This window comes from Marmota monax, unplaced genomic scaffold (genome assembly GCF_021218885.2).
Source record: "Marmota monax isolate L192 unplaced genomic scaffold, Marmota_monax_Labrador192_F-V1.1 WCK01_AAM20220418_F8-fsc00043, whole genome shotgun sequence".
NCBI classification, from domain to species: Eukaryota; Metazoa; Chordata; class Mammalia; order Rodentia; family Sciuridae; genus Marmota; species Marmota monax.
This window is the reverse complement of record NW_026691982.1, coordinates 7,180,696-7,190,077: the sequence shown is the minus strand read 5'-3', so window position 1 is coordinate 7,190,077 and position 9,382 is coordinate 7,180,696.

The window sequence follows — 9,382 nt, the reverse complement described above, 5'->3', positions numbered from 1 at the left end:
ATAAGACATAATAATTATAAATATATTCCCCAAACAATGGATTATCTATGTACTTCAAACAAACACTTCTCAAGTTCAAGAGTCAAATAGACCAAAACACAATAATTCTGGGTAATTTAAAACATCTCTTTCACCACTGCATAGATCTTACACACACACACACACACACACAAAAAAAAAAAAAAAAAAAAAAGCTGAAAAAAGAAACTATAGAACTCAATAACACAATCAATAACTTAGACTTAACTGACATATATAGAAGATTTTATACTTCAATGAGTGAATAAACTTTCTTCTCAGCAGCACATGGATCCTTCTCTAAAATAGACCATATATTATGCCACAAAGCAATTCTTAGTAAATATAAAAAAGTAGAGATACTACCCTGCATTCTATCAGATCCTAATGAAATAAAATTAGAAATCAATGATAAAATTAAAAAAATATTCCAACACCTGGAGACTAAATGATATGCTACTGAATAAATAGTGGGTTTGATGCACTTGTCCCCAGTTGGGTTGCAAAAGACACTAAGGAGGAGATTAAAAATTTTTTAGAGGTGAATGAGTACACAGATACAATGTATCAAAATCTCTGGGACACTATGAAAGAGGAAAATTCATTGCATGGTATTCATTCCTTAAAAATAAAAAAAAAATCAACAAATAAATGATCTAACATTACATCTCAAAGCACCCCTCCAAAAACAAAACAAAGAAAAAATAAAACAAAACAAAATCAACAGCAAAAGTAATAGAAGACAGGAAATAATTAAAGTCAGAGCTGAAATCAATGTAATTAAGACAAAAACTGAAAAAATTGACAAAGCAAATAGTTGATTCTTTGAATAAATAAATAAAATTGACTAACCCTTAGCCATGGTAATAAAGAGAAGGAGAAAGAAAACTCAATTTACTAATATATGTGATGAAAAAGGAAATATCCCAATGGACACTACAGAAATACAGAAGATAACTAGACATTATTTTGAAAAATTTGTATTCCAATAAAATAGAAATTATCAAAGGCATTGACAAATTTTTAGAATCATGTGATTTGTCCAAATTGAATCAGGATTATATACACAATTTAAACAGATCAATTTCAAGCAATGAAATAGAAGACACCAACTAAGAAAAGCCCAGAACCAAATGATACACCGAAGAGCTCTAAAAGACCTTTAAAGAAGAACTAATACCAATACTTTTCAAAATATTTTATAAAATAGAAAAAGAGGGAGCTTTTCCAAACTCATTCATTCAATGAGGCTACCATCACCCTGATTCCAAAACTAGGCAAAGACTCATTGGATAAAGAAAGCATCAGACCAATATCACTAATGAATATAGATGCAAAAATTCTCAATAAAATTCTGGCAAATTGATCCCAAAACATATAAAAAATATATTGCACCACAATCAAGTGGGGTTCATCTCAGGGATGAAAGGTTAGTTCAAGAAATGGAAATCAATAAGTTTAATTCATCACATCAATAGACTTTAAAAGATAAGAACCACATGGTCATCTCAATAGATGCAGAAAAAGCATTTGACAAAAACCAACCAAACAAACAAAAACAGCACCCCTTCATGTTCAAATCACTAGAAAAACTAGGGGTTACAGAAACATATCTCAACATCATAAAAGCTATATATACTAAGCCTCAGGACAACATCATTCTGAATGGAGAAAAATTGAAAGCATTTCCTTCAAAATCTGGAACAAGACAGGGATGTCCTCTTTCACCACTTCTATTTAACATAATTCTTGAATCACTGGTCAGAGCAATTAAACAGATGAAAGAAATTAAAGGTATATAGATATAAAAAGGAGAATCCAAATTGGCACTATTTGCGATTATATGATTCTATACCTAGAAGACCCAAAAATTCCACCAGAAAACTTCTAGAACTAATAAATGAATTTAGCAAAGTAGCAAGATATAAAGTCAATACCCATAATCAAAGGCATTTCTGTATATCAGTCAGAAATCCTCTGAGAGAGAACTGAGGAAAACTACCCCATTTACAATAGCCTCAAAAAAAAAAAAACACTTGAGAATTAACAAGAGTGATGAAAGACCTCTACAATGAAAACTACAGAACACTAAAGAAAGAAATAAAAGAAGACCATAGAAAATAGAAAGGTCTCCCTTGTTCTTGGATAGGCAGAATTAATAGCATCAAATGACTATAGTATCAAAACCACTATACAGATTTAATGCAATTCTAATCAAAATCCCAATGACATTCTTCATAAAAATAGAAAAAGCAGTCATGAATTTATCTGGAAAAATTAAAGATCCAGAATAGTTAAAGAAATTCTTAGCAAGAAGAGAGAAGCAAGTGGCATCCCTATATCAGAACTTAAACTATGCTACAGAAAAATAGTAACAAAATCAGCATGGTATTGGCACCAAAACAGACTTGTAGACCAATAGTACAGAATAAAGGACACAGAGACTAACCCACATAATTACAGTTATCTTATATTAGACAAAGGAGTCAAAAATGTACAAATGGTTCTGGGAAAACTGGAAATCCATATGCAACAAAATGAAATTAAACCTGTATCTCTCATCATACACAAAATTTGATCCAAAGTTGGACAAGGACCTAGGAATTAAACCAGAGACACTGTGCCTTTTAGAAGAAAAAGCAGGCCCAAATCTCCATCATGTTGGATTAGGCCCCAACTTCCTTAACAAGATTCCTATAGTGCAAGAATTTAAATCAAGAAAAAATAAATGGGATGGATTAAAACTAAAAGGCTTCTTCTCAGCAAAAGAAACAATCTGTGAGGTGAATAGAGAGGCTGCTTTTTGGGGAAAAAAAAATTTACCACACTCATATCAGATAGAGCACTAATCTCTAGGATAGAAAAAGAATTCAAACATCTTAACACCAAAAAAATCAAATAACCCTATCAATAAATGGACTAAGGAAATGAACAGATGATATAAAATCAATCAACAAATATAAGAAAAAGTGTTCAACATCTCTACAGTTAGAGGAATGCAAATCAAAACTACTTTAAGATTTCATCTCATTCCAGTGAGAATGGCAGCTATTAAGAAAACAACAATAAATGTTGGTGAAGATGTGGGATAAAAAGCATACTCATACATTGCTGGTGGGTCTGCAAATTGGTGCAGCCAATACATAAAGCAATATGGGGAATCCTTGGAAAACTGGGAATAGAACCACAATTTGATCCACTCCTACGTTTATACCCAAAGGACTTAAAAACAGTATACATCAATGTTATAGCAGCACAATTCACAATAGCTAAACTGTGGAACCAACCTAGATGCCCTTCAGTAGATGAATGAATAACAAAAATGTGGTGTCTATACACAATGAAATATTATTCAGCATTAGAAAAATAAAATGATGGAATTTGCAGATGAATGGATGGAGTTGGAGAATATAATTCTAAGTACAGCTGGCCAATCCCCAAAAAACAAAAGCTGAATGTTTTCCCTGATTTAAGGATGATGATTCATAATGTGGTGGTGGGGAGATTGGGGGAATTAGATGAATTATAGATAAGGCAAAGGGGAGAGAGGGAAATGGGTGAGACATAGGTATAAGAAAGATGGTGGAATGAGATAAACATCATTATCCTAAGTACACATATGAAGATACAAATGGTGTGACTCTACTTTGTGTACAACCAGAGATAGGAAAAATTGTGCTCTATAAGTATAATATGAATTGTAAGACATTCTGCTGTCATATATAACAAAATTAAATGAAAATAAAAAATAAGACAGTGAAAAAAAAAGAATTGGGAGAAATATTTAACCAAGTATTCACTGAACAAATGATTTGCATCTAGAATATACTGGGAATTCAAAAAAATTTAACAACAATAACAACAACAAAAAAACAAGTAATATATATTTTTTTAAAAATGGACAAGTCATCTGACTAGGCACTTCTCAAAGAAGAAATTCAAATGTTGAACAAATATGTGGGAAAAACAGACAGTGTCATCAGGAGCCAGAGAAATGCAAATAGAAACTAGAGTGAGATATTTCATTGCAGTTAGAACAGTTATTATTTAAAAAAACAAAAACAAGAAAACAACAAAAAATAACCCCAAATCAAAAACCCACAAATGCTGGTGAGGATGTGGGGAAAAAAAAAAAAAAAGAACTCTCATACACTGTTGGTAGAAATGTAAATGAGAACAACCATTACAGAGAACAGTGTGGAAGTTCTTCAAGAAAAGAAAAGTATATCCATGATGTGTTTCAGTTATCAAATTTCTGGGTATACATCCAAATAAAATGATATTTATATACCCAAAACACAAGCGCAAACCCACTTTTGTTACTGTGCTATTCACAATAACATAGATATTGAGTCAACATTTCTAATTCACTTGCTAAGCACTGGAGTGCTAATTTCTCCTTTCTTATGTATTATTAGTATTATTTACCTATTTCCTATAATGGGCATCATGTTTGGCTATTCTTATTATTATTTTGTCATTTACATTTTGAAATATTGTGTATCAGTGATGAAATTCTTAGTTCATTTTTGCTTTTGCCAATTTTGAGGTGGGTTGGACTGGTTGTGTTGCTGATGTGATGCTAAATCCAATAAAATATATAAATATATATATATATATATATATATATATATATATATATATATATATATATTATTTTTAAAAGAAAAAATATAAAAAAAATTACCCATTATTAAATTATTGCATCAACCACTCATTCCCCAAATTTGTCCTAACTCTTCATTTTCTTTTTTCCCTAATACTTTTCTAATTATATTCATGCAAAATATAAAATACAACACTTAAAACATTCCATGAACTGTTCTTAAAAACTTCTCAGAATGTTGTATGAAGTAATAGTTATTCCCATTATTGGAATAAAAACAACTAGGTCCTAGAAAGATTTAGAAACTTATTTAGGGGCTAGAGTTGTGGTTCAGGGGTACAGAACTTGCCTAGAATTTTCGAGGACCTGGGTTCAATCCTCAGCACCACACAAAAATAAATAAAATAAAGGTATTGTGTCCAACTTCAACTTAAAAAAATAAATATTAAAAAAAAAGACTTGAAATTAACACATATTAGTATATGGCAGAGAGTCAGGATTCCAATTTAGGCATGGTTGTACAATACCTGATCCTCTTAAACAATATGTTACATTGTTTCCATTACCCCACATCTAACCGTATATGTCCTCTTTGCAATTTAATATTCTAGTTCAAGAAATTTTTTTATTGATCTTTGCTGGTCTATGTATGCCCAGCATTCAGCCTCGTGTTGGTAACACAATCAATCCAATATATTGTTATGGGAAAACATGGGCCAATTTCTTCTGCAAGGGAAAAATTCCCAAGCAATAATTTACTAATAGATTGTCTCAGCAAAAATCAAAACCATTATCTGGAAAAAGTGAAGAAATTATTATTAAATTTTCTGTCTACCTTTTCTCTAATAGCATCTGTCCTAAATACCTCTAGTAGATTTCAACATAATTTGAAAATACTATTTTAATTCAAATAATGATTTCTGGAAAACCTGTTAGTAAACTCTCATCAAGCCAATTTACTTGATTATCTATTCAATTCAAAAAGCACTTAACATTTGTGTTAAAATGAGCCATGAAATTAATTACATTATTTTAACATTTTCACTTGTGATAATGTAGGAAATTATTTTGGAAATCCTACCAAGACTGTCTTCATCAGAAAATTGTTTATTTTTTAACATCATATTCCATTATTTAAGAGAAGTCATTTATATTTGGGGATTTTGAGTTATTTTTATATAAGTAATATCAAAAATAATAGTCTTTAGTGGTTGGCTGGATCAATGGATTTGAGTTTTTCTTGGAAAAAAAAAAGCTGGAGGAGGAGAATGGGGTCTAAATAATTATGAGAAAGAGAAACAAGTTTGATATTTAAGCACTTATTTTTCTATAAATGCAGTTAATTATAGTTCTGAAATTTGGTTACTAATTTTTGTTGATAATTCAGCCTTTTGGAGGAAGGCTCCAATATGTTTCTCCTGAATATGACAATTCTGTAAATTGAACACTCAAACTGTTATTAAAATAGTGTTTTCTTTTTCTCATTGACTTTCTTTTTTTTTCTTTTCTTTCTCTTTCTTTCTTTCTTTTTCTTTCTTTCTTTCTTTCTTTTTTTTTTTTGTAAAAGAAAAAAGTTTTAGTGCCTTAAAGGAGAAACACAGGAGACTCCCATCCTCAGAGGCTATAATTATCCCCATCAGGGGAAAGGGAACAGGTGTGTGTGTGTTGTGGGGTGGGGTGGGGGTGTTAATAGCAATTTAGAGATTTTGCAAAGGTTAAATTCCAGGAATTTTGTGTTTGAGTTATAATTAACTTGTTAATTTGGGGAAGAGATTCATTTCTTAGATTTTCTGGTGCCATCCTAAAGTCCAAGTCTGAGTTCCTTTGTTCCTATGGTGGGTGTGTGCTCTAGAACAGATAACTCTGCCTAGGATGGAGAAAAAGGTAATCTTGTTTTTCCTGCCAAGATTAGGGAAGGGAAGATTAGGGAGGGGAAGAGATTAGGGAAGAAGAAAAAAAGAAAGTTCATTAAAAAAAATAAGTTCTAGAGGCAGAATAAAAAGGGCTATTTGTTGCAGTCTGGCTGGGCACAAAATCACGAGCCACTCAAGCAGGAACAAACTTTATTTTTTGAAACTGCCGCCAATGCCCCGTAAGCTCCAGGGAAGATTGCCAATCGATGCACGTGGCCTTCTCCTGGATCCCAAGAGGAAGTTCCTCCTCCGGAATTCCCTCCTACCGCACTTCCCCAACCAATGGGAACTCTCCAGGAGTCCCGTAGCAGGCCGAGGTGAACAGCAGGAGTCCAATATCCATATGAATGCAAATCTTAACATAATCATATCATCTCAATGGCTTGCTGGCATCACCTTTCAACCAAAAATGCCATGCATCATATTACTTGGCTGTGGCTCTTAGCAGCTATTTATTCAAAACATAAAGTGAACCACTATTCCATTCCCCCACTGTCAATTTCTATATTCCATTTCCATAAAAAAGTAGGGTGACAACATGTCTAAGCTGTGCCTGCTTAAAGAGTGCAAAGTTGAGGGGCTGAGGCTGTGGCTCAATGGTAGAGAGCTTGCCTACCATGTGTGAGGCACTGGGTTTTATTCTCAGCACCACATATAAATAAATGAATAAAATAAAGGTCAATACATCTAAAAAAAAAAAAAAAGAGTGCAAAGTTTGGAGAAATGACCCAAGGAGCCTTGTTCTCTGTCAAGTGAGGTATTCTCTATCATGGACAGTTAAGGGTATAGTCCAGAGGTTTACGGTGACAGTGATGGGTGTCTGGACAAGGCATATTGAAAGCCGATCAATCACACCAGAAACAGAGGTTCAACAAAGAGATTTATTGGAAGCAAAAAGATGGCTTCCCTCTCGCTCAAGTGGGGACAGCAGCCTTGCACCTATTGGCACTGGGTTAAGTACTTAGGTTTGTTAGAGGAAGGGACACAAGCTAATTGGGGCTAAGAATTCAAAGGGGCATTGCTCCCTCTTGGGATCCTGATATTGGTGGGTGAAAGATGAACAGGGTGGCATACTGCATTGTCAATGGCTGGTGGGAATGAGTGGTGGAGCAGGAAGAGGCAAGGCTTCTGGCAGGAAATGGAAATTAGCTTAGTCAGAGAAAATGGAAACTCTCTTGTACTTAACATTCCTCCCTTTTTTTGATTTAAATTGGGAATGGGTGCGTTGACTTTGTCTGGCTATTTAATGCTGAAGTGGAGTGAGAAAATGAGGGGAGGGATGTCTGGAAACAAAGAGGGAAGAAGCATCATCGTGAAGACCCAGGTGCTGAAGTTATAAATTTCCTCTGAGCTGAAATCCATGAAAGTTCTCTGAAGCCACAGATTATAGATAGTCTCAATCCAATTGAAAAACCAGCCTCTACCTCAGAGCAAAGCCTGTCCAAGGAAGGGACATCACCTTTGTCCTTGGAAAAACCCACAGAGCACTCCTAGGCACATTCCCACCCTGCTAAGTTGTTTATCTACAAATAATAGGAGAGATCTGCTGCGCCAGGTGTCCCTGACTCAGTGAGGCTAGGTGGGGATCCATAGCAGCCCCCTAGCAGCCACCAATCAGCATGAGACAGGGAAATACCTGGGATGCCAGATAACCCTCCCAGTAGTTTATGGTGGTTGATAACAAGTTGGGAAACCATGTAGTTCAGCATGTACACCCCTCTTGGCTTAAACCAATCAGTTCAAATGAATACCCCTTTTGTACTGACCAATCAACCCTACCCAACTTGTTCCCACCAGTGAATGTGCTAATCATGTTTTAGAGTTGTTATTTGATTTTCCCATGGTGTGTGATGATTTACTAAAAGAGGCTATGATGTATGTGAAGTCCCTGCCCTCTCCAAAGAATGTATAAAACTGCTGCAAACCCTGGGCTCCGGGCCTCTCAGCGTCACCAGTTGCTGTGTGTGTGCATGGAGGACCGAGCTAGCTCGCAATAAACGCCTCTTTGCTGCTTACATCGATCTTGGGTCTCTGGTGGTCTCTGGGGGTCCCGAATTCGAGCACAACACAATCCTTGTCACTGCAAATGGGAGAATCATCCTGCTGTCCTGTTGGAGAGCCTCCATGAACTCCATGAACGAGGTGAGCTACATGATGAGACTAAAGACACCAAAGACACCTGAAGGCAACAACAAGAAGAAGAAAGAGGAAATACAACATTAGCTTCTGGCTGGAGGTCCAGCAGAGGGACTGGCTGAGAGAAGGCCAGTGGTCAGGAGGAGGCACACAAAGGTGAATGGGTCTAGAAACCCTGGGTGACAGACTAGTAAAGTTCCTCCTGTCATGTTTCCATTTTGTAGCTCCATATCCAAAGTGGTGAAGTATTGTCAGCAGTTGGTGAGGCCTTCATGTGAGGAATATGTGTCTTCTGAGGTAGCAAGTAGCTGGTAATCCTTGAGGAGAAGCTGGTTAAAAGTCTGATTAGATATTCTGCCTAATTGATTTTGTAGAAATTTTATGATACAGGGTAGAAAGGCACAAAACAAAAAAATCCCAAGTAGAGGGCCAAGTAATGGGAGGACCCAACCAATAATAGAACCTGGAAATATATTCCGTAGAAGAGGATTAGGCCAACTGTTGTTTCCTTTTCTCTAATTGCTCTTATAGTTGTTTGATCTTATTTTTTACCACTCCTGATTGATTAACATAAAAACAGCATTCTTCCTGAAGATATAGGCAATGTCCTCCCTTCTCTGCTGTAAGCAAATCTAAGCTGTGGCTAAAGAATCTCCTTGGCTACCTGTTGTATATCTCCTATCAATTGGCTAGATAGCTGGTGGTAGTA